Genomic DNA, 24,664 nt, shown 5'->3' with positions numbered 1-24,664 from the left:
AGATTTAAACGCCCAGGAACAGGCTCATGCATGGATGGAAACTCTATATACGACAAAATAGTATTGCAGATCAGTGGGGAGAGGATGGACTATTCAACAAATTATATTGGGATGATTTGTATCAATATGGAAAGAAATAAAAATATATTGACATATTCAAGATATAAAAATCAATTCTGTGCACATTACCAACATAAGCACAAAATTAACTTTTAATCAAAAATATAGAATTACACCTACACATCTTCAGAACAGGGAAAATTTTCTTCAACAGGTAAATAAAAGTGCAAAACATAACAAATAAGAATGATTATTTTGACCACATCAAAACTAATAATATACATTCACCAAGAAATGCACTCCTCAAGAAAATGCAAAACTAAGACAGGAACCAGAAAATGTTTGCAACACATAAAATAGACAATAGCTACTATCTAAAATAGGTAAAGAATTTTTAAAAAAAGAACATTCATAATAATATTGACTGTAATAACAATAACTGCAAACTACACAAATATTGATCATGAACTGAGTGTAGGACTATATTGTGTTGTATTCATATATTAAAATAGTATGTTGCATTAAAAAGTAATGAACTAGTGCAACACTACATTTTTTTCAACAAAAATCGATCTCATAATCCTAGTATAATAAAAAAATCTAGATTCAAAAGAATACACACAGTTTATTTGCATGTAATTGAAACAGTAAAAATAATACTATATATTCATCAAAGAAACCCACATACATAGTAAGTATAGACAGAAATAAGTGAAAATAATAAAGTCTAAATTTAAGGTACTGTTTAACCCAGAACAAACAGAAAGATTTATTGTTGGTAAAGTGCTTAAGTGTTTTCAATTGTATCGGTAATGTTTTATTAGTATGGATAGGGACTATATCATACTTACTACATTGTACATTAGTATTTTCATACATTAAGATTTTAATTATGTTATATAAATTATAAACACAAAACTTATTTATTTACTCATAGCTACTACTTATTTTGGAGAAATTTTGTCAAAGGGAAAACAAACTATCAGCTTCCAAAAGGCTGGACATTTCTGGTGATATGGAAATCTAGATGATAAACTTGGTCAATGTGGTAACTGCTTTTCTTGTCAGAAGTTTCTTATTTAATCAGTAAGATATTTAAACATTTATATTTGTCATTGTAATTCCCTAATTGCAATATCACCATGTATAAATTTATGCAGTTTTATTTTAATCAAATTGGATTTAAAAAAAACTACAAAGCAATTAAAGTTCAAAAAACCAGAAAATTTAAATGTTATTTCTCCATGGTTCCCAACATAGATTCTGATTCCTTCACAATTTATCCATATTGATTATAATTGATGTCTTAAATTTTTTCTTGTTATTTTAAAAAACCAAGAGGAGAATATTAGGGGAACCCACCCCAAATATTTTGGCATAGGTTCTTTCTATTTTCCCTAAGAGTCAGCCAGCTGAGAAATAAAGATATTTGGTATAAAGAGAGGAATTTTACAGCTGGACCACCAGGGGTGACATCACATATTGGTAGGACTGTGATGCCCACCCAAGCCTCAAAACCAGCAAGTTTTTATTACGGGTTTGAAAAGGGGAGGGGTGTAAGCACAGGCAGTAGATACAAAGATCACATGCTTCAAAGGACAAAAAGCAGAACTACTAACAAGGGTCCAACAAAGATCACAAGGCAAAGGGCAAAAGTAGAACTACTGATAAGGGTCATGTTCAGTGGTGCACATATTGTCTTGATAAACATCTTAAACAACAGAAAACAGGTTTCAAGAGCAGAGATCTGGTCTGACCACAAATTTACCAGGGCAGAGTCTTTCCCCACCCTAGTAAGCCTGAGGGTATTGCAGGAGACCAGGGCGTATCTCAGTCCATATCTCCACTGCATAAGACAGACACTCCCAGAGCGGCTGTTTATAGACCTCCCCCCAGGAATGCATTCCTTTCCCAGGGTGTTAATATAATTTATTCCTTACTAGGAAAAGAATTTAGCAATATCTTCCCTACTTGCACATCCATTTATAGGCTATCTGCAAGAAGAAAAATATGGCTCTTTTTGCCCGACCCTGCAGGCAGTCAGACCTTATAGTTGTCTTCCCTAAAAATCACTGTTATTCTGTTCTTTTTCAGGGTGCACTGATTTCATATTGTTCAAACACACATGTTTTACAATCAATTTGTACAGTTAACACACTTATCACAGTGGTCCTGAGGTGACGTACATCCCAGCTTACAAAGATAACAGGATTAAGAGATTAAAGACAATGTAAGAAATTATGAAAGTATTATTTGGGAACTGATAAATGTCCATATTAAAATGAAATCTTCACAATGTATGTTCCTCTGCTACGGCTCCAGGTGGCCCCTCCATTTGGAGTCCCTGACTTCCCGCAACAGAGAATGCAAATTTATCAACATTAAGGTTGCATAGACTAATTAAAATTCTTTATTTCTTTGTTTTGTCTATTTCCGTATCAATTCAATGAGAGTAACTCATGATGTTCATGCTAATTAGGAACTTTAATTGAAAATTTATAAATATGTGTTTGACAATGAATGATTACTTTGTAAATGCAGTCTGTTTAGTAATCAGTATATTTTATATCAAAAGGTCCAGAAAAGAATATTAACTAAAATTGTGCTTGCTAATATCCGTTTTGAGAATCACTGAACCATCAATCATCATATGCAACTGCATTCTTAATTTTGTAATGATCAAAACAATTTAAAAAATATTACCAGCTTCCAGTAAGATCAACTTATAAGTTATTTAAGAATTTATCTGCCTTTTCACCAGGAAACCATGTATGATAATGAGGGAAAACAGTGCAATAATAAACTACAAAATACTTGATTGGCCAAATTAGGGAACAGAAAAAAACAAAAAATTTGAACTATATGAAAATGCTGTATAAAGCTATTAAGACCATCAGGGCTGGGTAAGAACTCATAAAGCAATAAACCAAAGCCATGATATTGAGTCAGAGAAGAATTTGAAGAAGAGGAAGGGTCTAGTAGAGGAAGATGTCATAAGTTCCCAGAAAATGTACACTCTAAAATAAGAGTGCTCCACTTTATTTAGAACTGCTATGAGTTGGGCTGAGATTGAGAAAAGGTAAAATACTTAGAGACACAAGAGGAAAAGTAATAAAACGTTCAGCATCTCACAGGTGACAGATCTCAAAGGGCGAACAAAAACACTGCTTCTGAAGCAAATGGATCACTCTGGAAGACAGGAGTCACTCTACTTGGTAACAGTGACCAGTGAAAGAATAAGCACACAAGGCTGATTGAGAAGGCTCTGAAATGTATAAAGGTCTGAAACATGAAATACACAATTATGCACAGAGGTTTCACATCTTTAAAAACAATGGTTTATCTCTATAGCAACTAAGAGGAGAGCACTTGAACTAAAAAATCAACAAAGCTAATCTGCCTCTTCCAACATTGGAATTGCCTACTAATTTCTATAGATCATTTTTTCTAAAATAAATGAAAAGGGTTGTGTGGCATTCATACACGGATATTATAAGAAAATATATGAGAAAAGAGCACTTAGATTTTCCTACAAGTGAGAGTCAGCAAATTCATCTGTAAAACACCTAAATAAAGTAAAAATGAAACAGAAATAACAAGAGATAAAAGGGATCAGTGAGCAAAGCTAAGGAACACATGCAAGCCATAGAAGAAAAAACTACAACACTGAGACAATAAAGAAATACACATGTTAAAAGAGCACATCAACAGATCACAAAAAAATACAATAAATGCACCACCAGAATAGACTGCAGTACAGTATATTGTATACTATTTACATATATTATTACATATATTATTATATATTATACACTACATGTATATATGTCTTATATAGTATGCTATATTATATAATAGTGTACTAGAATATACTCCCACACAAACCAAAATAAAAAGCTGTACAATCTACAGAACGATAACTTTTCTCAACTTATCAGAAAGCTGATGTAATAGGGTAGCCACCCACATCTAAGGAACGATATGTACCTCCAGGGAGAAACAGAATACTCACCTATGGAAGAAGGTCTCAATATATGTGTGTAGAAATAATTCAGCTAAAAATTGTATCCAATTGCTTAAGGAGTGAGAGTCAGATAAAGCAATTGTATGGAACACCACCAAGCTATAGACCCAAGGAAAGTTGATAGTCCATTGTAGGTTTTTCTCCAACAACCTACTGTGTGCCCATGAGAAGGAGCAGCATCAAAGAGAGGAGAACACTTGTTGTTGAGTCCTGGAAGATGGTGAAGCTGCTGCAGGAGAGAATGAAACGGCACCCAGTTACTTCTCCCATAAGGAACAAAACCTTCTGCCTCTGAAGAAAGGCAACAAGCACCATCAACCAGAAAGTTGATGAAGACTCACAATGATTGGTGGGAGGGTAAAAGTAAATGTTCTCTACTCCTCAGAGAGTTGCAGAAAACCATCCTAGACCCAGGAAATTGAGCTCCCCTACTGCTGGGTCACTTGGAGTAATTGAGAGGAGCTGGGTCACTTGGAAACTCTGCCTTGGAAACCATGACACAGAGCCTAAGATAGTGACTAAACAAGGAAAACAGAATCCCCTTGCCTCTGTCGCCCAGGCTACCAAGCACCAAGTAACAAGGAATTTCTACTTTGGGGGAAAAAAAGGAACCTGAAACTAGATCCTCTCTTAGGTCTAGATACAAAGGCAAACTTGGAGTTGTGGTTGGGGAGGAACATTGAGAAAAATGCTCAGGAAAGTTATCCAGAATCCAAGCACAAGGTAATGCTGGAGGAATTTGAAGATAGCAGTATACTGAAGGCAGACATGGAAACAGCTAATTGCAAACCCAGACTGACTTTTAACTAGATTGACTTAATCCTCCCTACCTCATCACTAATAGCATAGCAGAAAATAAGCATGCCCAATTCCAGACATAAATGCTACTTACTACATTGTCATGTACACTATGAACATCAATCAAAAATTATAAAATTAAAAAAGACAAAAAATACTTCCAATAGAAAAAAGCAATCAACAGAATTAGACACAGAAATGATATAGATATTGAAACTATCTGTAAGAGAATACAAAATAACTATGAACAACATGTAACTCTAATAAATTACCACAAAATTGGTAAGAACACAAATGCGTTCTCTTATAGTTACGCATGTGAGATCCAAAATGTATCTTTCTGGGCTAAAATCAAGGTATTGGCAGGATAATAGTGTTTTCCAGGGGCTCTCAGGGAAGAATAACTGTTCTTGCCTTTTCCAACTTCTAGAGATTGACTTCATTCTTTTGCTCCATGCCTTCTTTCTATCATGGAAACCAGGAATGACTTGGCTTATAGTGCTCCAACTCTTCTACCTCCTGTTTTCACAATGAAGAACCCTTACACTGGGCCCACCCAGATAATCCAGGATAATCTTCCTATTTTTAATTCAGTGGTTTAGCTGCCTTAATTCCATCTGCAAACTTAATTCCTATTAACAGTATAACATATTTGAAGGCTCCAGAGATTAGGATATGGATATCTTTAGGGGTCATCATTTTGCCTACCACATAGGAAATAAAAAATATGTTAAGAGAGATGAAGAATGCCTGTAACAACTTCATCAGTCAACATGACACAACTGAGGAATCAGTGAACTTTAAAACTGTTTAATAGAAATTACCGAAACTGAGTGATATAACAGACTTTGGAGACTCAGAAGCAGGGGTATAGGAGGGAGGTAAAGAATAAAAACTACATATTGGGTGCAATGTATAATAGTCAGGTGATAAGTACACTAAAATCTCTGAATTCAGCACTATAGAATTCATGCATGTAACCAAAAACCACTTGTGCCCCCAAAGCTTTTGAAATAAAAACAAGAAATTACCCAAATTGAAACACAACGTAAAAAATAAAGTGGTTGGAGACACAGAGCGTCCACAAGCTGTGAAACATCACCCAAAGGTGTAATTTATATGGAATTACAATTCTAGAAGGCGAATAGAGAGAACATGGGCCAAAACAAATATTTGAAGAGATAATAGCTGAGAATTTTTCAGATAAAATGAAAATATAAAAGCACGAATTCAAAAAGTTTAGCAAACATCAAGCCAGATAAATACAAAGAAAAAGAAAGAACAACACTGGGATACTTTACATTCAAATTCCTACATTTGCCAAAAGCAGAAAGCATTACAAAAGAATAAAGGTAAGAATTAGAGGAGACTTTTCATCAGAAATTATGCACCCTAGAAGACAATGGTGTGGCATCTTTAAATTACGAAAAGAAAAAAATAATTATTATTCCAAAATTCTACAGTCACAAATTGTATTTTAAAAATTAAGAATAAGGAAACAATTTTTCAGACAAGCAAAGTCAAAGAAAATTCATCAATTAAACATTCATTACAAGACAAATTAAAGAAATTTCTTGAAGCAGAAGGATAATACCAAAGTTTGATCTACAAAGAGATATTCCCACAAACGATAAAGGTATATATAATTTTTTTCCTTCTTGTAAATAGCTATAAAAAATTATTGGCTGTCAGGCCAGGCACAGTGACCCACACCTATAATTCCAGCACTTTAGGAAGCCAAGACAGGAGGCTCCCTTGAGACAAGGAATTCAAGACCTGTAATCTCTGCACTTTGGGAGACTGAGGCGGGCACATCAGTTGAGGTCAGGAGTTCGAGACCAGCCTGGCCAACATGGTTAAACTCCATCTCTACTAAAAATACAAAAATTATCTGGGCCTGGTGGCACATGCCTGTAATTGCAGCTACTCCGGAGGCTGAGGTGGAAGAATCGCTTGAACCTGGAAGGCAGAGGTGGCAGTGAGCTGAGATTATGCCACTACACACCAGCCTGGGCAACAGAGTAAGACTATCTCAAAATAAATAAATAAATAAAATCAGCCCAGCATGGTGGTGCATGCCTGTCATTCTAGCTACCTGGGAGGCTGAGGTGAGAGGATTACTTTATCCCAGAAATTTGAGGCTGCAATGAGCTACAGGAGAGGCTTTTAAATCTGTACTCTATTTTTAAGTCTTCTTTCATAGACTATGAGCTCTTCCTCTGTTAATATTTGTATCTCAGCACCTAGTATAGTGTCTGGCTCATAGAACACATCTGATAGATTAATGAGCTGTGAAACTCCAAAATTTAACATCTTCAAGCTTTTCTCCTCATCTTACCATGTGATATGTTCCTTCCAGAGTCCCTCACATTTTACCACATACTTGTAGATTTTTTCCGTATCGAAGAACCATCATTTAGGGCTTGGTTCATAGAGTCATACTCTGTCATTACTCATTATTAAATATTTCCAAGAAGGAGATGACTAATGCAGATAAAATTTGATTTATCTTTCCAGGAATAAAAGGGCATAAGCCATGGCGGAACAATCAACAAAATATTCTTTCAGATAATTCATAACACTAAAAGAAAGCATAAAAAGTAAAGTGTTTACATTTTGCATTGTAAAATATAACACTAGTGTTGAAAATATCCATTCACAAAGATGATTTATTGAATGAAGCTTTCTATGTAAATTCCGTATCATTATTTACACTAAAGAAGCAGTTACTTGTATAAAAAATTATTGTTAGGAATCTCATTATAGGAAAAAAATATCCTGACTCTGCTGCATCTAAGAACTATAACTCTTGCCGGGAATGTATATTAATCAGAATTCCCATAAGTTTTAAACTATTTAAAAAATATTTCTCAGACTGTTTGTCTCAAAAATGTTTGAGAAGCATCGTGAAGCTGTGGAAGGTGCCTTCAAAAGAATGGACCCAAGAACAAGTGAACAGATTGCAGATCTGTGCTAAGGACCTCGCAGAGATTCGAGTTCACTCGAGTTTATTAGTGGGGACATTTTGAACATTGATTAGTATATGCCTTAGAACACTTCTGTTGAAGCAAATAAAACCCTATTAAAGTTCATTTATACCCACATGGGGATTTTATTGTGAGGTTACCCTGTGTCTCTCGGAAACCAAGGAAAGAATGTCTTGCAAGTTCAGGAAAGTAGAAAACGGATGGACTCAGCTATTCTTTCTCCTTATCTCAATTCTACTTCTCTTTGCACCTGCTCCTTTTTCTCTCACTGTTCCCCAGTCTGTGCGGCCATTTGTAGCCCTAAGTATACTAAAGACAGCCCGAGTCACATAAAAAGACTGCTTTAGGTGTGATTACAGATGTCTGAATGTGGTGTGCAGTTCGCCTCAGTCTTAATGGGCTGCCCCCGCTTGGCAGAAGTCCTGCTGGTGAAGAGGCAGTGATGAGAAGGCAGCCCACATTTTACAAAGTGACCCCGGGATAAGTGAGAGGGAAGGCTGACTGTGCTCTATCAACAAACTCTTAGCATACGGCAGCACTACTCCCTAGCAGATGTGGAGCAATCTGTTCTGCAGTGTAGTGGATCAGGTTGACCATTCTCCGTGGAAGGGATGAGTGAGAAGAGGTGGCGAAGCCTGCAGATGTGGTAGAAAGAGCATCCAGGAGGCAGGGGTGTTTCCCTCAACTTCCTTTCCTCTTTTCATTTTCCCCCAAGAACATATCCAAATGAATAGTCCCAGAAAGGATGGCCCTGGAACTCCAAACCATTTATTTATTTTCAAAAGTTTAATCTAGGAGTAGGTACTATGGCATAGTGATCGAAATCAGACAGACCCAACTACAAATGTTTAATTTACCAGTTACCGATTATGTGAACAAAGGGCTCAACCTCTATCAGCTCCAGTTTCTGATGTGTACAGTGGGGACTGTCCAGGACTGAATGATATGATCTGTTTAAATCCCTTGCCTAGGGCCTGGTGCATGGCAAATGCTCCCACACAGCTTACTCTAATGAGCGCTAGACTAGCAATTTAGGAAAATTGTGGCTTTTATTTCTCTGTGTATTGTTGTGCCCTATTAATTATGGTTTGGAAAACTGCTCACATTTACATTATCCCTAATTATATTAACAACTGAACCTGGATAATTATGCCAATAACTGAATGACCCATTTTGGATGACCTGTTATGTGAATTAGTAAATTGTGTGAACAAGAATGAAGGCATCTACAATTGCTTTGTGATCTATTCTAAGGAATGGAGATGTTTAAACATTTGCAAGGAACACTTATAGCCTCAAAGCTGAGTATACTGTGCTCGTGTTGCGGTGTGTGTGTGTGTGTGTGTGTGTGTGTGTGTGTGTGTTTTCCTGAGGACAATAGCTGTAGAGGCTTAGTTATTACATTTTAATGACTTGTAAGGTGAGACATAGGAGCTTTGTGAGCATAGTGTTGTGTTCACAGTTGCAAGGGCAAAGGAGAGAAGCTGGAGAGTGTTTTACTTCATTTAATGTGTAAATAATATTTTTTTAAAGATTTGATTAAAACAGGAGTCTTCTCCAAACACAGAGGGCATCACCGTGGTTGCCAGCATGGAAAGGAAACTTTTCGTGTATGGAGAAAAAAACTCAAATGATGTCTGTATCTGTAGCTGATGTTACCCCTCTCAAAGTGGAGAAAAGGCATTGCCCTAGAAACTGCATTTCATGGATAAGAAGAAAGTGATTTTAAGGTTTTACGCAAGGAATGAAAGAGCAGTTTGGATTAGCCCAGGGCTGTGAGGCCACGAGGACAGGAAATATTTTCATATCAATGATGGGCACATGACCTTCCAGAAGAAAGCTAATGGCTTAGAATCTGAATTAGAAGAGCTTTCTTCAGTTTGGAGGCTGGACGGTTACTTGAAACAGAGCTTCTGCTTAGACAATTATCTCCCAGATTTCAAAACAGATGTGGAAGGGGTTTCCATTATCAGTGTGGCAAATGCTTTCACAGATGTCTTAGTTTCTACATCCTTTCCCCTAAACCATAGTCATAAAATAATGTCACTTTGAAGTTTCTGTTGGCATCTCAGGAGCTTCCCACACTAATCCCTTAAAATATAGGCAGGGTGACTTACTTGTGTGCATCTCACTCAGGAGATAATGAGCAGAGAAACTGCCGACTTTTAAGCAGAGCCTCCTTGAAAGGTCTTGATTAACTCTTGCTTTATATCAGTTTGTAAAAGGAGGAAAAACAAAGCAGTATTCATTAACTCCTGCCTTGTTTCTTTGAAATTTTGGGTGAATCTATTTTGTATGGACAAACTCAAAGAAAGACCAAATAGAATAGTGCCTTTCATTTTGTTCCCACACTAAATCCAACTTTTGCTTGCTTTTAGAATAGTGTTATATATCAGGGACTGTTGGTGATGCTTCATATGCCTCTGCCAAAATAAAATGCAAACCAATAAAGGTAACCAGAATATATTGCCCCCAAATATGCCTCTTTGGCATAAGAATTATTTTGAGCTGAAGGCAATTAAGAGCAGAAACCTCTGGAAAAGCTCTCTGCTCTCCTCCCATTTGCCAAAAACAGGACATAAATTTACAAAGTTATCCTTCTCTACCAGGAAGGACAAGAGTCAATCAGCAGAGATCATTCTAGACCCTTATTAGCCTGGAATCTGCACCAGAAGACTCTATATAACAAGCTTTACTAGCTAGCCCTTATGTTTCATTCCTTTCTCATATATTTGCCTTCTGACAATTTAATACCCCTGGAGACTCAAGGCCTTTTTCCTTTGTCTTGTCCCTTCTCTTTGCTGATCCTTTGCTAAAATATTATATAAGTCCAAGATATAACCAAACATTCAAGTCACTTATCCCCTGTTAACAAACATTTGTTCTCTTGTCAATTTGTCTTTTGCCAGTCTCATTTCATTTATGGGGCCCCAGCTGGACAACCTAAGATGGATAGAGAAATGGATTATTCCACCCTTATACCTGCTTTTCACTTCTGACATGTTTTCTTCTAAGAATGAATGCAGTTTATAACAATCACTAGGTTAGAGGTTACTTCTCGAGGACATGCTGTTGTGTGAACTATGACTGCTGGTTGTCTACCTGTTGCAGTGAGTAAAGTTTTATTGCCATCTTGTATGGCTCTTTTCACACCACCTTGGTGAAGTTGAATAGTTGCAACAGAAACTACATAGCTCTTTAATGAAACGTTTGCCAACTTCTGCACAGCTGAGATAATTTTTTTAATTTCACATCCTTATAATGTTATTAGAATTTTCAATTAACATTTGAATACCCATTGTGTCTATAGCTTTGTCCATGGAACCCTACGTCAGATGAGTATCTATTGAGATAAATGACATCAAAACATCTCCTTAATAGCGTTTAGTCAACAGTGCCTCAGCACTTGCTATCACGCTACTTGATGAGTGACCACAGTAACAACATCACTTCACTTTTTAATTACACTCAATTAATTGCAATGATGTCTAATCTAGTACTAAAAAAGCTCAAACCACTATCAGGTAGTGAAAAATATACCTTTTCTTTACTCTTTTTTTCTTAGTACCTTCTGTGAGTAAGTGTGTTATAAGTTTAATTGGTTTAATTATACCAAACAAAATCTATAAGGAATATGGTAAATGCAATTAAAATGTAATCAGTTCATGTAGAACAGATACAATCCGGGTTTCTTCCAGCCAAATAAGCTCATAATAATACACTTGACCTATTCAGGACATAAAAGAATTTCTATATAATGTGGGTGATTATATTCTCAGTTTGATATACATAAATGTGAAAATAGGAAATAGTGTGCTGATTAAATCATTCAATTCAACTTGCCTTTGTAGCTCAGGGAAATCATTAAAAATGGAGCTGGCTGTTGAATAATGGCATATATTTGGCACTCTTAGGGGACTTAAATTTTTTTCACATTATTGCATGCTTTGGTGAAGCTTATTAACTTATCTATGCAGCAAGCAATTTTAAATATATTTCTTTCTAAAAGATTAAATTAAGATTTCACCTGCCTATTTATTTACATACTGATGATCATAGAGTCAAACTATATTTTTGATTTTGCCAATAAGTTGAATGGGGTTATTTGTTAAACTTTAGATTATATAAATCAATGAAGCATGTATCCAAAGTACAAAATATATAATTGGAAAGCACAGTTATAGATTCCTTAGCATTTTTCTAAGCATCAGTTGAGTGAGTATTAGACATCTATTTTAAAAATAGAGGTCACATTAAGGCAGATATCAGAATAGTTGAGATAAAATTATGTTTTGACCTGGGCTAAACTGCTGTTGCTGATTATGATGGTAATGTTTTAAATTATTTCTCTTTATTGAGTTTTACAAAATAATTTATAAAAGTAACATATGAGTGGAAGCAATTAAAAATACAAAGAGATAGGTGAATAGTTTGATTCCTTCTTACTACTAATTCCACCACCATGAGGGGATAGCAGTTTCTTCCACAGCTTTTGCTAAAGCTAGTAATTAAAAGGATCCGTAGACCCCTGTACATATCTCCAAAGTATGTACCATCTCCAAAGTACATAAAGTCAAAACTGTTTGTACAACAATATTGAGATATTAGTTGTTGTGCTGACATTTGCAAATGATGATACAAAAGCAATGAGTAAAACAGCTGGGGGCTTAGCACAAATCAAGACAATGTCAGCAATCTGAACGAGCAGTCATTGTATTTTTCATAGCAATTGCAGTGGGGAAAGATGCCAGTTTCACTTAAGAATATCCTCACTGAAGCAATAAAAAGTGTTAATTTTATTAAAATCAACCCTTGGGTACATGTTGTTTTTAATATCCCATTTGATGGAATGTGAAGTACATAAAGGATTTCTGGTACCTACCAAAGTGGGATGGTTGTCTCCAGGAAAATCATGTGTCATTGTTACATTTGCAAACTGCTTCTTTCATTTAATGTCATTTTTACTTGAGAAACTGACAAACTGATTATTTTGACTTAAGAGTTTGGCAGGTATTTTGTCAAAAAAAAATAAGTAAAGAGAACCTGTCACATACAGGAAAACAACTGACATTAGTTGCTAATGATAAAATTCAAGCGTTCACGTGAAAAATTCAAATTTTGGAAAAATCATATCCACCATTCTGAGACCAATAACTTCCCATCATTTAAAGACTTTCTTGATAAGGTTGTGGTGATATGAATGAATGTGATCTCTTTGATACTGGATTATGAAATTTGGAAACTTTTAGAAGATCTGCATAACTCAGTAAACTAATAATTTCCAAATTACCATTGCATGATGTTGCAAAATTATCCTCAGGTAAATTGTCCTTTGAAAATGTGAGAGCAATAGGTTTTAACGTAACAGAGTATAATAAAAAATATTGATGTGAGAAGGTGATTTAAGAAAAGTTTGAAGAGGCCGGGCGCGGTGGCTCAAGCCTGTAATCCCAGCACTTTGGGAGGCCGAGACGGGCGGATCACGAGGTCAGGAGATCGAGACCATCCTGGCTAACACGGTGAAACCCCGTCTCTACTAAGAAATACAAAAAACTAGCCGGGCGAGGTGGCGGGCGCCTGTAGTCCCAGCTCCTCTGGAGGCTGAGGCCGGAGAATGGCTTGAACCCGGGAGGCGGAGCTTGCAGTGAGCTGAGATCCGGCCACTGCACTCCAGCCTGGGCTACAGAGCGAGACTCCGTCTCAAAAAAAAAAAAAAAAAAGGAAAGTTTGAAGAACATATATCATGAAAAGAATTAACAGAGAATTGAGCAAACAGATTTATTTTAAATAAATTATTTTAAAATGTGATGTTCATCATTAAAAAATGACTTCAAGAAAGTAAGATAATGGTATGAGAATGAAAAGCAAACCAGCAGAAATAAGAAAATAATAGATGCAAGATACATTAAATTATTACAGAAGTAAGAGCTGCTGTAGAAGAAAAAATATATAATGAATGTGTCAAGAATACAGTAAAGTGAGAAGTCGTTGATTTGAAATGGAAATGAACATAAATATAATTTTCAATAAGGTGATTGAACATTAAGAAGACAAGTTTACAAGTAATACATAGAAGTATTGTGGGCCGGGCGCGGTGGCTCACGCCTGTAATCCCAGCACTTTGGGAGGCCGAGACGGGCGGATCACGAGGTCAGGAGATCGAGACCATCCTGGCTAACACGGTGAAACCCCGTCTCTAAGACACTACCATCTCAAAAAAAAAAAAAAAAAAAAAAAAGAAGTATTGTGAATGTAAAAGTAGGGAACTTTTCTGGTACAGAAAGAGGAAACTCTGTACAAATCTGTATAGTCAGTACTGGGGAGGGAATGACGCAAAAAAAATTCGCACCAATATAATCTAGAAAAGTTCTGAACTCCATTAATCAAGAATTATATGAATCACTGTACAAAAATGGCTCATAAACAAAGAGATTTGAGAAATTTACACCAACCAAATTATATTTAAAAATAAAAGGCAACATTTAAAAATTCAGAGTATACTGTACCGATGAGCAATTTTGGAGAATATAATCTTGAATATGATATTCAGCCAAAGAAAACATGAAATAGAAATTAATAATCTTTTTCTAAGAAATATCATAAAAGGGACTGATACTGAAAATTGAATGCATTAAAAAACAAAACAAAACGACTAAACAAAAGCCAGACAGCATTCACAATCAGTGATGAGAGGAAAATGTAGTGTGCACATTTCCTCTTCTTACCCCATTTTAGATCAATACTTATTGAACAAACTGGATTCATATGGCTACAATAACATAATAACGTCAAGCTTTTAATTTATCACCTTAGCTTCTGAGAGCTCTCTCAGAGGCTAATGATCTCTTTTATTTCAGTAATACGTAACTTCTTTTAGTCAGTGCCTATTTAGTCTATTATCCACTTTAAATTCAAGTAGAATTACATTTAAAATGTTATTTTAAGAATCATGTATATTATGTGTAATTTTTGTAAAAGTATTTTATCTGTCAAGCCTTCAACTGTATGTAAGCTTAGAGCTATATCTGAAATCAAGTTCACCAGATATTGGCAATTTCATTTTCTGAGTGAAATGATTTAGAAAGATATTTCCTTTTCTTTTTCTATTTTTAACTTAACTCTTCTATGTTGGCTGAGTTATTTTCATAATTGTTTTATTAAAAGTTAATACTCTTTTCAAAAAGAAATTTATTTCCTGGGAAGAAAGCTCTTATAAACTTCTTTATTATTTAGCATGCCTCTATAGAGAAGAAAAACATACATATCTTTAACCATTTCTAGGTTCATGACCTAGACCCCTATAGCAAAAATACAGATTAACGAGAGAAAAGCATAACAAATCTATTTAATAAAAGTTTTATGTGGCAAGGGATCTTTCAGAAATGAAGACCAGGGAAACATCTTATGTCTGTGAACAGTCATGCAGAAGTTTGGTTGACTGCCAAAGAGTAGACTCTGAAAGCAATAAACTTGGGGGGTGGGCTTAGAGGACCAGTTTGTTCAGATTCTTCTTGGCATCTCTTCTCTGAGTCTTCATTCCTTTCCTCCATGTATAAAGAACACAAGGGTCTTAGGACCTACTATCATGGAAGATAGATCAGATCATTCTTTTATGGCCTGCTTCAGAGGAGAAAGGCCAGAAGGTAACCTCTGTGTTTACATCATGATGTCTATTTCCTTCTTAAAATACTCAGAATGCCAAGATGCCATATAGTCGCATTTCCTGCACCTCATCACCCCACTCACAGTACATTCTTTTACTGAATTGTACTGAAGTTTCACGATATCATTTCCCTGTTTATAACCTCAGTGAAGAAGGGCACTAAGTAGTCAGCATCATCTGGAAGATTCTTTGTGGGCAGCTTTGCCATTGCAGATTGCTTAATGTTTTAATCATGGCTTTGATAACAACTAACATTTATCAGTATGATATGGTATGACATTATATTTCGCTGGATATGACTTATTATATGACAGATGTCCTTAACTTTTCAAATAGAGAAACTCATTTAAACTTCACAGAATCCATATAATGTAGGTACTTCCACCATTTCCACACTGGATGAAGAGTCTCACTACTCTGTTGCCCAGGCTGGAGCACAATGGCACAATCTCACTCACTGCAACTCTGCCTCCTGGGTTCAAGCTATTCTCTAGCCTCAGCCTCCCAAGTAGCTGGGACTACAGGCAACCGCCACCACACCCGGCTAATTTTGTATTTTTAGTAGAAACAGGGTTTTGCCATGCCGGCCAGGCTGGTCTTGGACTCCTGACCTCTAGTAATCCACCCACCTCAGCTTCCCAAAGTGCTGGGATTGCAGGCGTGAACCAATGCACCCGGCCCTGATGGATTTTCAATGTGAAAATAAAATATAAAACCTGTTCTTGGAGTTATTTCTAAAGAGAACTAATATCAGAATCACCTGAATCATCAGAATTGTCTATTTCAGAAAAATTAAATTCATCAAATGAATATTTGGCTAACAACTGAGAACCATGTTAACATCTTGCATAGGAATGCCACGTTTTCTAGGATTTAACATTTTCGGCAATCAGGAATAACTATATTTTGTAAATGGAAGTACTACTACTAAAACCAGAATGGTGTAAATAGAATGATATCTTTTGTTTCTAAAGTCAATATACTAAAGCAACACAAAAATAATAATAAAAGCAAGATATTTCGTGGCAAAGTTATCTTGGGGTAAATGTGGCAGCTGCAAGCACTGCCAGCAAGTATTCTCGCAGCAGACAGGAAAAGGGTTAATATCACCATTGATTGCTGTAGATGCTATGTTGGTTCCCTGCCTGAATTTCTCTCATAGGGCCAAGACCCATCTTCCAGCTGCTGTTGGCGTTTTCTGCTAATGGCTCACAGCTGTAACCCCTATCCTGAGAATTGCCCTTAACTGATGGGACCTGCTTCTCCCAGGAAGTGATATGCCCCATCCTTGGATAGGTGGTTGCCCATAGTCAATAGCTGAGTGGTACAGGGGTACAAATGTGTGCTGGGGTGACCAATTATCCCAGCTTTCCCAGGACTGGAAAGTTTTCTGCAACATGGAAATTTCAGGGTTAATACCCAGAAAGGACTGGGAAAACCAGGATGGTTGGCCACCCTACCTTTGGCTGCATGGAGAACAATCCTGAACTGAGATTTATATTCATAGCTCACTCCTAGATCAGACCAATGACAAGCTTGACCTAAGAGCGCAACCTTACTCAGCTTTTTCCCTCTTTCCGATCCTGCTTCACGCCCACCCTTAAAGATTCCCTCAGTAAAGCACATGCACTTGAATCCCTGTCTCTAGTTCTATTTCTAGGTAACTCAACCTAAGACATTGAATAATTAGATATGGAGGGAGAAGAAAAAGGAAACATACTGATTAACTTGTTTTTCTGTCCTAGCAAACTGGGTTATGGGAGCACCTTTGAATAGGATGGAGGGGAGCCATGTTCGGAGGTACCATTGACTCATTCAAGAAGAATAAAACTATGAGAATTCTATCAGGCGAGTCCAGAGTCACTGGGAGGACTGGAAAATCAGGTTTATGGCCATCCAGCCAGACATAATGCCCAGACACACCAAAGGGTTGGTCTGATGAGGACATATTGCCAATACTGGCAAGAGCTTGTAACACTCATATATTTAGATGTTCATGTATGCTGCACCTAGCATCACCAACGTTACCTTCCAAGACAATTAATATTGATTCATCATCCACTCCTTGTAGGGAAAGTTGGTCAGAGTTATACCAACTCTGTCTTTAAAGTTTGAGGTAAGTTCATCCACTTGACAGACTCTAAGCTATGTAGTCATACCTTAGTTGCAAGGGAAGCTGAAAGAACAGGGTCACAATAAAGAAGGTGGGAAATTCTTCAAACAGGAAAGTGATTATAGTAACACAATAAGATAGCAAATAGCAATTACAGAAGAGGAGGTACAGTTTGGGCTGAGAAGAAATAAAAAATACCACCACGGTCATGCAGTGGTAAGGTGAAGTAGAAATAGGTGTTCTATTTGGATCATGTTGATGAAGGGTTAGGAATAGATGGTCTCCAGAGAAGGCTGATTCCTCCCATTCTTGCATATGCCTGCTACTTCCATCAATGAAGTCCACTTCTTGTCTTAGACTAACCTGTTGACTAGTTTTGATCCATGTAAAGTGATTAGTCCATAAGAGTCCTGGAAACATATTTGTTTTTTTGGAAACCAGCCACCATGGTATAAAGCTGAGGCTAGACAACTGAAAAGTGAGACCACTTGGAAAGGAGAAAAGCAACATGGAAGAAGAGAATCAGGGTTCCCCAGCCAACAGTCCGTGCCACAACCCAGACACCTAGGGAGTTTCTTTTTAATGCTCCAGCCCAAACCAAGCTTCCAGCCACTACAGCGGCCTCAAACAACCACTATACTGATTCACCCACAGAATCATGAGAAATAATAAAATATTATTGTTTTAAGCCACTAAGCTTTGAGACAGTTTATTTTATGCTAATAGATACCTGAAATAAAAATTGCTACCAGAAATGGGGTATTTCCATAACAAAATTTTAAGACAAGTGACATTGGCCTTGGGACAGGGAACAAGGTAGGTCAGATAGTTTGTATCTTCCAACTTTATACTTGTTTATTTGCTTTTTCAAAGTAGTTTTTGCCATTCTAGTTTATTGGTATTTCTATAAAAACTTTAGAATCTCCTTGTGCATTTCTACAAAATTTTCTGTGGATATTTGATTGAAATTGCATAGCATCTATAGCTCAAATTGGAAAAAAAAAAATGGCATCCTAACAATATTGTCTCCTGACATAAGGAAAAAGAAAACACAAACACACACACACATACACACACTATTTTTTGGTGTGTTTTATAATTTTTTCCAATAATATAGTTTCCAGTGTATACATTCCTTTAAAACTTTTGTCAGATTTATTCCTAAAGTAGTTCATATTTTTTCATGCTATTATAAATGGCATTTTAAATTTTTTACCAAGTTTGTATTGCTAGTATAAAGAAATATAATTAGTTTCAGTATATTAATCTCGTTTATTGCAATTTTGCTAAAATCACTTATTAGTTCCAGATTTTTATAGGTTTTTTTTCAGGTTATCTAGATGTCACATAAATAAAATTGTACATAAATAAATAGGATTTTACTTCTTTCTCTCATTTTTGGTAACATTGGATAGAATTGGTCACACTTTTTTTCCTTTTTTTTTTTTTTTAAATTTTTCTTGCATGGTCATGTTGGCTAGAACTGCCAGTATAGGTTGACTAGAAATGGCAAGAACAGACATGCTTATCTTGTTCCTGTCTTAAGGGGTATAATAGTTTGCTAGGACTGCCATAACAAAATACCACAAACTGGGTAGCATAAACAACAGAAACTTATTTCTCACAGTTTTGGAGGCCAAAAGTCCAAGCTAGAGGCTTGATTTCCCCTGAGGCCTCTTGCCTCAGCGTGCAGACAGCCACCTTCTCATTGCATTCTCATATGGTCTTTTCTTTGTCTGCATGCATCCCTGGTGTCCCTTTCATGTCTTATAAGGACGCCAGTCCAGCTGGATTAGGGCACACCTTAACAGCCTCTTTTTAACTTGATTACCTCTTTAAAGGCCCTACGTCAAAATACAGCCACATTTTGAGCTACTGGGGATTAGAGCGGGAGAACACAGTTCAGTCCATAACAGAAGAAAAGCTTTCGCTCCTTTAATATTAAATAGAATGCTATAGATGCCTTCTATCCGTTCGAGTAAATTCTCTTTTATTTTTATTTAAGAATTTTTATCAGCAATGGATGTTTGATTTGGAAAAAAGTATTTTCTCCATCTATTGTAGGAATCATGATTTTTCTGTTACAGTTTATTAATATGGTGATAATGGCAGGATTTTATTATGTTCCCCAAGATTCCCCCTGCCTTCCCAGGATATAGGCCCTGCATAATCTGTAGAACTGGGAATATGGTGAGTGTGATGGATTTTACTGCCCTGATTTTTACATGGCACTTTTGACTTTAAGAAAGAGAGGGCTGGGGCCGGGCACGGTGGCTCAATCCTGTAATCCCAGCACTTTGGGAGGCCGAGACGGGCGGATCACGAGGTCAGGAGATCGAGACCATCCTGGCAAACACGGTGAAACCCCGTCTCTATTAAATACAAAAAACTAGCTGGGCGAGGTGGCAGGCGCCTGTAGTCCCAGCTACTTGGGAGGCTGAGGCCGGAGAATGGCGTGAACCCGGGAGGCGGAGCTTGCAGTGAGCCGCGATCGTGCCACTGAACTCCAGCCTGGGTGACAGAACGAGACTCCGTCTCGGAAAAAAAAAGGAAAGAGAGGGCTGGGCATCTGGGCATGGTGACTCATGCCTGTAATCCCAGCACTTTGGGAGGCCAAGGTGGGCCAGTCAAGAGGTCAGGGGATCGAGACCATCCCGGCCAACATGGTGAAACCCCGTCTCTACTAAACTTACAAAAATTAGCTGGGCATTGTTGTACAGGCCTGTAATCCCAGCTACTTGGGAGGCTGAAGCAGCAGAATCGCTTGAACCCGGGAAGGGGAGGTTGCAGTGAGCCAAGATCACACCACTGCTCTCCAGCCTGGTGACAGAGTGAGACTCCATCTCACACACACACACAAAAGAGAGATTATCACATGAGCTCATTAAAAGCAGAGAGTTTCTTCCAACTAATTGCAGAAGAGCAAATCAGAGATTTGAAGCATGAGAAGGATTTCATGCACTGTTGCTGGCTCGAAGATAGAAGGAGCCACATATTAAGAAGTATGAATCACCTCTAGAAGCTGATGGCAGCACCCCAATTGACAGCCACAGTAAAATGGGGACCTCTGACCTACAGCCACAACACACTGAATTCTGCCGATGAAAATGAACATGAAAGCAGATTTTTCCCCAGACCCTCCAAAAAAACACTCAAACCACCCAACACCTTTATTTCATCCTTGTAATATACTGACCAAGGGACTCAGCTACATCACACTGAACTTCTGACCTACAGAATATATACTAATAAATGGGTGTTGCTTTAAATGGCTAAATGTGTGGTAATGTGTTATGCAACATTAGGAAACTGATACATATGGTGAAATTAAATTGGTTGATTTTGGAATGGTAAAGTATCCTTGCATTCTGGAATGAATCCCACTTGGTGATAATATGTCATTCTTTCTAAATATTGCATGACTTAATTCACCAAAATGCTGTTCAAACGTTTACATCATATGTTCATAAGAAAGACGGGTCTATATTTTTCTTCTTTTGTAATATTTTTGTCCTAGTTTTCATATTAGGACACTGCAGGTTGCATAGAATAAGTTGGAAATATTCTTTCCTCATCAATTTTCTGGAAAAATGTATGCAGATTTAGTATTATTTCTTCTTTAAATATTTGATTGAATTTACCCATGAAGCCATCTGTGCCTGTAAGTTTCCTTGGGAAAATGGTTTTAACTACAGATTTAATTTCTTCAATCTATATACCTATCTGAACAATTTATTTCTTAAGGGGTGAAATTGGGTAATGTATGTACTTGAAATTTATTACATCCAAATTTTCAAATTTATTGAAATAAATGTGTTTATGATATTTTACTATCCATTTAGTATTTTTAGAATCTCTCTTATTCCTGGTATTGGCAATTTGTGTCTTCTCTTTTTTTTCTGGTGACCACTCTGGCTAGAGGTTTATCAATTGTATTGATTTTCTCAAAGAACCACCTTTAGGTTTCATTGATTTTCTCTATTATGTTTCTGTTTGGTATTTCATTTATCATTGCTGTTATCTTTATTATTTCCTTTCCTCTGCTTATGTTGTATTTAATCTGCCCTTTTTTCTAGTTTTTGAGAGTGGGAGCTGAAGTTATTGATCTGACACTGCTTTTTTTCTAATATAGGTATCTCATGCTATAACTTTTAGCATAAGCCCAGCTTTACTGGAATGTCACAAATTTTCTTACACCATGTTTATATTTTCATTCAATATAAACTATTTTTTATTTCCTTTTTGATTTCTTCTTAGATCATAAGTCATTTAAAAGTGTATTTTTTAATTTCCAAATATTTGATCATTTTTGAGAGATTCCTTGGTGATTTATTTCTAATTTAACTCCACTGCAGTCAGAGAAAATAATCTGTATCACTTGAATTCTTTTAAATTGTATTGTAATCTGATTTATGGCCAAGAATATTATATATCTTGGTGAACAAGCACTTGAAAAAAAAGTGTATTCTACTGTTTTTCAGTTGAGTTCTATAAATATTAATTATCAATTAGGTTGATAGTCTTGTTCATTTCTTCTGTATTCTTTCTGATGTTTTGTCTACATGTTCTATCAATTATTGAGAGACATACTGAAGTCCCTAAATAAAATCATCAATTTGAACATTTCCCTCACAGTTCTACCATATTTTTCTTCATGTATTTTGAAGATGCAAAAGTAGATTAAATAGAGGCTAAGAAGTTTCGGATTGTTACATATTCTTAATGAATTGATCCTTGTATCATTTTGAAATACTTCTTTCTCATTGGTAATTTTTTGTTATTAAATATTTTTCTGGTGTTAATGTCATCTCTCAAGTTTTACTTTGCTTAGTGATAGTATTACCATGATTTTTTTTTTTTTTTTTTGTCTTTTATGTGTAACTTTGTGGCTCAAATTTTGAAATTTTTACCACTATCAATTCTTTAAATAATTTTTCTGTCTCCTTTCCCTTTGAAGAGTCAAATTTCACTTACATATTTTCTTCAAAATTGTCCCACAGCTCACTGATGCTTTGCATATATTTTGAAAATTATTTTTCATCTAATCTCCAGTTAATCTCATTCAGTGTGTTTTTCACCTTACACATTGTAGTTTTTATTTCTGGAGCTTCAATTTTGATCTTTGTATCTACTATGTCTTTGTATCTTTGTATCTTTGTATCTACTATGTCTCTAACTTTTTGAACATATGAAATATAACTCTTTTAAGAATTGTTTTCTTCTTTTGGATCTTGCCTTTAAGATTTGTTTAGTAAGATCAGAGCAAAGTTTAGTCTAGGGCTAGTCACATCCCTCTTCTAACACAAGACCCTAGCACTTTATTCAAGCCATATAAATGATGAATTTTCCATGGCAGGTGGAAAGAGGCACTATTCCCAGCCTTGTGTGAGCACCAGTTACTATTCCCGCTAATCCTTTTACAGATTTTTATTGGGCCTTGAGCAGTTTTATCCCACACATGTGCTGATTCCTTCTCTGTACAACCCTTTTCTTTCCTGTATCTTGTTCTGAAAACTCTAGCCTTCTTGGTCTCTCTGGATCTTGGTTCCCTCTCCTTGATGTAGGAAGTTTACTGGGTTCTGTGTGGGCTCCCTTCCCTGCATTATGCCATAGAAATTTTTGTAATCTGGGGCAAGTATAGAGCTTTCTTTAGTGGACTTTAAATAATGTCATTAGCTCCACAGGCTACCAGGTCCACATCTAAATGGAAGAAAGAATTTCAGAAAAAGTTTCAAGTCAGTTTCCTCCACTCTTTCCACAGTAATCCCATTCCAAGTTCCTAACAACTCACATGATAAATGTAAGGAGACAGCAGTAAGTGAACAAGTAGATTTCAGTTGAGATACTTTTAACAGGAAAGATTTGAGCCCTAGTTCTTTGTCTGAATTCCTTATAATGCCATTTTAATTCCAAGTGGCCCATAGAGAGCTCTGCATTCTCCATATCAAACCTTTAAAATCTTAAATTTATACAGCAGATGGGAAAACAGGAATTCTTCATCAATTCCACCTGCGTCTTATTTACAGAGGAGCCATACTTATGACTAAGGGACCATTTCTTAGGGATTTAACAGAGATGTTGTAAGTGAATTTCCAGGAAATGAAAGTAAAGTAAAAACAGCACAGAGCAGATGTCTGGCCATTCAAAGCCATTCTGCCTTAATTGTCAACAGTGAGAAAGGTTGTATGCGTTTTTAGATTTTCTATAATGACTATCAAGTATAACTGTTCTTCAAATAATGCCTAAGAGAAATGCATAGAAACAATCAATATTTATTCTGCATTTGTTGCTTAACTGAGTAAATAACTTTGATTGGGAGTGGTTCAAGTCATATCTGTCTTATAAAAACCATGATGTTGCCCAGTTTTCTAGATACAATTTGTATAGAGTAACAAAACAAAATGTTGTCTTTAACTAAATGTGTAGAAAAAACTAAACTTTCCCTTGTTGCAAGGATTATAAAATCATGGGAGACATTATCAAGGTTGGTGGTGCAATTGCTTTTCCTAGAGCGCACATTGTAAATAGTCACCCAAGTACTCTGAACAATTAAGGTGCAGGTGCAGCCACACCTGCAGAGAAGAGTGAATACAGGGATCCTAAAGAGAGTGTCCTTAAAGGGGCAGCAGTAGGTCTTTGATGTTGAACTGAACTTTCCTACTATTGGTGTGCTTTATACAAAAAAGAAAACCCATTTGAATAATTCAAGAGGAATCAATACATCTACAGCTAATCAACAAAGGAAGATCTGAATGACTAAGCCAACTTTTGGTTACAAACAAGAGAGAAAATAAGGCACAGCCAGTCTATTGGAAAGTATAATCTACAGTAGAAAGACCACTTGCTGAACCAAAAAAGACCCTGATAATTGCTCATACAAGTATATTTTCAGCAAAGGCTCTTAAGTAAAGCAAAGGAACAACTTGCAGGTGACAATGTGTTAAAGGATGACTCAACACTGTCCTTTAAAATATAGCAGCAGTAGATTACTACATTTAAAATCCACAGGTAGCCTGGTA

The 24,664-nt window shown here is 36.4% G+C and overlaps 1 long non-coding RNA gene across 2 annotated transcripts in view; it reads right to left on the bottom strand.

The window, feature by feature from the left end:
• LOC103884134 overlaps positions 1–4,973 on the bottom strand; it is a 30,944-nt gene extending 25,971 nt beyond the window's left edge. The window contains exons 1-2 of one of the 2 annotated variants that reach the window (XR_001902253.3): positions 4,426–4,621; positions 4,073–4,313 (exon numbers count right to left, since the gene is read on the bottom strand). This is a non-coding gene — a long non-coding RNA (uncharacterized LOC103884134). Of the gene's footprint in view, positions 1–4,072 lie in introns of both variants that reach the window. The other variant, XR_646639.4, reaches the window with a different exon arrangement.
• Between the last annotated feature and the right edge of the window lie 19,691 nt (positions 4,974–24,664).

This window comes from Papio anubis, chromosome 6, assembly GCF_008728515.1.
Source record: "Papio anubis isolate 15944 chromosome 6, Panubis1.0, whole genome shotgun sequence".
Classification (NCBI taxonomy): domain Eukaryota; kingdom Metazoa; phylum Chordata; class Mammalia; order Primates; family Cercopithecidae; genus Papio; species Papio anubis.
The sequence above is the reverse complement of the archived record's forward strand: the minus strand, read 5'-3'. Positions and strand labels throughout refer to the sequence as shown.